This window comes from Phyllobates terribilis, unplaced genomic scaffold (assembly GCF_046119375.1).
Source record: "Phyllobates terribilis strain yellow unplaced genomic scaffold, ASM4611937v1 Scaffold_1922__1_contigs__length_190424, whole genome shotgun sequence".
NCBI classification, from domain to species: Eukaryota; Metazoa; Chordata; class Amphibia; order Anura; family Dendrobatidae; genus Phyllobates; species Phyllobates terribilis.
Window position 1 is genome coordinate 52,501 of NW_027364682.1, and position 4,996 is coordinate 57,496.

The following is a 4,996-nucleotide window of genomic DNA, read 5'->3' on the forward strand; positions in this document are numbered from 1 at the left end:
TCGCGCGATGAGTCCTTGATACTTAGTCGTTTTTGGCAAAATTTCTGACTTTTTGAAAATTTCACAATTTTGTGAAAACTTCCACAAAATGAGGTTCTAGTATGTTAGAGGGCATCCCAGGAGGGCTCCAAAAGTGTGGGTAAAATATATATCCCACAGGGGGAAAATTGAAAAAAAGTTGAAAAAAAAAATTTTTGGGGACTTAGAAAATTTTCACACATGTGTCAGACTTCCAGAGAGGGGAGCATGTCAGTGCGCGCATCCGATTTCAGTTCCAGAGCGATTCGCGCGATGAGTCCTTGATACTTAGTCGTTTTTGCAAAATTTCTGACTTTTTTGAAAATTTCACAATTTTGTGAAAACTTCCACAAAATGAGGTTCTAGTATGTTAGAGGGCATCCCAGGAGGGCTCCAAAAGTGTGGGTAAAATATATATCCCACAGGGGGAAAATTGAAAAAAAGTTGAAAAAAAAAATTTTTGGGGACTTAGAAAATTTTTCAACTTTTGTCAGACTTCCAGACAGGGGAGCGTGTCAGTGCGCGCATCCGATTTCAGTTCCAGAGCGATTCGCGCGATGAGTCCTTGATACTTAGTCGTTTTTGGCAAAATTTCTGACTTTTTGAAAATTTCACAATTTTGTGAAAACTTCCACAAAATGAGGTTCTAGTATGTTAGAGGGCATCCCAGGAGGGCTCCAAAAGTGTGGGTAAAATATATATCCCACAGGGGGAAAATTGAAAAAAAGTTGAAAAAAAAAATTTTTGGGGACTTAGAAAATTTTCACACATGTGTCAGACTTCCAGACAGGGGAGCGTGTCAGTGCGCGCATCCGATTTCAGTTCCAGAGCGATTCGCGCGATGAGTCCTTGATACTTAGTCGTTTTTGGCAAAATTTCTGACTTTTTGAAAATTTCACAATTTTGTGAAAACTTCCACAAAATGAGGTTCTAGTATGTTAGAGGGCATCCCAGGAGGGCTCCAAAAGTGTGGGTAAAATATATATCCCACAGGGGGAAAATTGAAAAAAAGTTGAAAAAAAAAATTTTTGGGGACTTAGAAAATTTTTCAACTTTTGTCAGACTTCCAGACAGGGGAGCGTGTCAGTGCGCGCATCCGATTTCAGTTCCAGAGCGATTCGCGCGATGAGTCCTTGATACTTAGTCGTTTTTGCAAAATTTCTGACTTTTTGGAAAATTTCACAATTTTGTGAAAACTTCCACAAAATGAGGTTCTAGTATGTTAGAGGGCATCCCAGGAGGGCTCCAAAAGTGTGGGTAAAATATATATCCCACAGGGGGAAAATTGAAAAAAAGTTGAAAAAAAAAATTTTTGGGGACTTAGAAAATTTTTCAACTTTTGTCAGACTTCCAGACAGGGGAGCGTGTCAGTGCGCGCATCCGATTTCAGTTCCAGAGCGATTCGCGCGATGAGTCCTTGATACTTAGTCGTTTTTGGCAAAATTTCTGACTTTTTGAAAATTTCACAATTTTGTGAAAACTTCCACAAAATGAGGTTCTAGTATGTTAGAGGGCATCCCAGGAGGGCTCCAAAAGTGTGGGTAAAATATATATCCCACAGGGGGAAAATTGAAAAAAAGTTGAAAAAAAAAATTTTTGGGGACTTAGAAAATTTTCACACATGTGTCAGACTTCCAGACAGGGGAGCGTGTCAGTGCGCGCATCCGATTTCAGTTCCAGAGCGATTCGCGCGATGAGTCCTTGATACTTAGTCGTTTTTGGCAAAATTTCTGACTTTTTGAAAATTTCACAATTTTGTGAAAACTTCCACAAAATGAGGTTCTAGTATGTTAGAGGGCATCCCAGGAGGGCTCCAAAAGTGTGGGTAAAATATATATCCCACAGGGGGAAAATTGAAAAAAAGTTGAAAAAAAAAATTTTTGGGGACTTAGAAAATTTTCACACATCTGTCAGACTTCCAGAGAGGGGAGCATGTCAGTGCGCGCATCCGATTTCAGTTCCAGAGCGATTCGCGCGATGAGTCCTTGATACTTAGTCGTTTTTGGCAAAATTTCTGACTTTTTGAAAATTTCACAATTTTGTGAAAACTTCCACAAAATGAGGTTCTAGTATGTTAGAGGGCATCCCAGGAGGGCTCCAAAAGTGTGGGTAAAATATATATCCCACAGGGGGAAAATTGAAAAAAAGTTGAAAAAAAAAATTTTTGGGGACTTAGAAAATTTTCACACATGTGTCAGACTTCCAGAGAGGGGAGCATGTCAGTGCGCGCATCCGATTTCAGTTCCAGAGCGATTCGCGCGATGAGTCCTTGATACTTAGTCGTTTTTGCAAAATTTCTGACTTTTTGGAAAATTTCACAATTTTGTGAAAACTTCCACAAAATGAGGTTCTAGTATGTTAGAGGGCATCCCAGGAGGGCTCCAAAAGTGTGGGTAAAATATATATCCCACAGGGGGAAAATTGAAAAAAAGTTGAAAAAAAAAATTTTTGGGGACTTAGAAAATTTTTCAACTTTTGTCAGACTTCCAGACAGGGGAGCGTGTCAGTGCGCGCATCCGATTTCAGTTCCAGAGCGATTCGCGCGATGAGTCCTTGATACTTAGTCGTTTTTGCAAAATTTCTGACTTTTTGGAAAATTTCACAATTTTGTGAAAACTTCCACAAAATGAGGTTCTAGTATGTTAGAGGGCATCCCAGGAGGGCTCCAAAAGTGTGGGTAAAATATATATCCCACAGGGGGAAAATTGAAAAAAAGTTGAAAAAAAAAATTTTTGGGGACTTAGAAAATTTTTCAACTTTTGTCAGACTTCCAGACAGGGGAGCGTGTCAGTGCGCGCATCCGATTTCAGTTCCAGAGCGATTCGCGCGATGAGTCCTTGATACTTAGTCGTTTTTGGCAAAATTTCTGACTTTTTGAAAATTTCACAATTTTGTGAAAACTTCCACAAAATGAGGTTCTAGTATGTTAGAGGGCATCCCAGGAGGGCTCCAAAAGTGTGGGTAAAATATATATCCCACAGGGGGAAAATTGAAAAAAAGTTGAAAAAAAAAATTTTTGGGGACTTAGAAAATTTTTCAACTTTTGTCAGACTTCCAGACAGGGGAGCGTGTCAGTGCGCGCATCCGATTTCAGTTCCAGAGCGATTCGCGCGATGAGTCCTTGATACTTAGTCGTTTTTGCAAAATTTCTGACTTTTTGGAAAATTTCACAATTTTGTGAAAACTTCCACAAAATGAGGTTCTAGTATGTTAGAGGGCATCCCAGGAGGGCTCCAAAAGTGTGGGTAAAATATATATCCCACAGGGGGAAAATTGAAAAAAAGTTGAAAAAAAAAATTTTTGGGGACTTAGAAAATTTTTCAACTTTTGTCAGACTTCCAGACAGGGGAGCGTGTCAGTGCGCGCATCCGATTTCAGTTCCAGAGCGATTCGCGCGATGAGTCCTTGATACTTAGTCGTTTTTGGCAAAATTTCTGACTTTTTGAAAATTTCACAATTTTGTGAAAACTTCCACAAAATGAGGTTCTAGTATGTTAGAGGGCATCCCAGGAGGGCTCCAAAAGTGTGGGTAAAATATATATCCCACAGGGGGAAAATTGAAAAAAAGTTGAAAAAAAAAATTTTTGGGGACTTAGAAAATTTTCACACATGTGTCAGACTTCCAGAGAGGGGAGCATGTCAGTGCGCGCATCCGATTTCAGTTCCAGAGCGATTCGCGCGATGAGTCCTTGATACTTAGTCGTTTTTGCAAAATTTCTGACTTTTTGGAAAATTTCACAATTTTGTGAAAACTTCCACAAAATGAGGTTCTAGTATGTTAGAGGGCATCCCAGGAGGGCTCCAAAAGTGTGGGTAAAATATATATCCCACAGGGGGAAAATTGAAAAAAAGTTGAAAAAAAAAATTTTTGGGGACTTAGAAAATTTTTCAACTTTTGTCAGACTTCCAGACAGGGGAGCGTGTCAGTGCGCGCATCCGATTTCAGTTCCAGAGCGATTCGCGCGATGAGTCCTTGATACTTAGTCGTTTTTGGCAAAATTTCTGACTTTTTGAAAATTTCACAATTTTGTGAAAACTTCCACAAAATGAGGTTCTAGTATGTTAGAGGGCATCCCAGGAGGGCTCCAAAAGTGTGGGTAAAATATATATCCCACAGGGGGAAAATTGAAAAAAAGTTGAAAAAAAAAATTTTTGGGGACTTAGAAAATTTTCACACATGTGTCAGACTTCCAGACAGGGGAGCGTGTCAGTGCGCGCATCCGATTTCAGTTCCAGAGCGATTCGCGCGATGAGTCCTTGATACTTAGTCGTTTTTGGCAAAATTTCTGACTTTTTGAAAATTTCACAATTTTGTGAAAACTTCCACAAAATGAGGTTCTAGTATGTTAGAGGGCATCCCAGGAGGGCTCCAAAAGTGTGGGTAAAATATATATCCCACAGGGGGAAAATTGAAAAAAAGTTGAAAAAAAAAATTTTTGGGGACTTAGAAAATTTTCACACATGTGTCAGACTTCCAGAGAGGGGAGCATGTCAGTGCGCGCATCCGATTTCAGTTCCAGAGCGATTCGCGCGATGAGTCCTTGATACTTAGTCGTTTTTGCAAAATTTCTGACTTTTTGGAAAATTTCACAATTTTGTGAAAACTTCCACAAAATGAGGTTCTAGTATGTTAGAGGGCATCCCAGGAGGGCTCCAAAAGTGTGGGTAAAATATATATCCCACAGGGGGAAAATTGAAAAAAAGTTGAAAAAAAAAATTTTTGGGGACTTAGAAAATTTTTCAACTTTTGTCAGACTTCCAGACAGGGGAGCGTGTCAGTGCGCGCATCCGATTTCAGTTCCAGAGCGATTCGCGCGATGAGTCCTTGATACTTAGTCGTTTTTGCAAAATTTCTGACTTTTTGGAAAATTTCACAATTTTGTGAAAACTTCCACAAAATGAGGTTCTAGTATGTTAGAGGGCATCCCAGGAGGGCTCCAAAAGTGTGGGTAAAATATATATCCCACAGGGGGAAAAT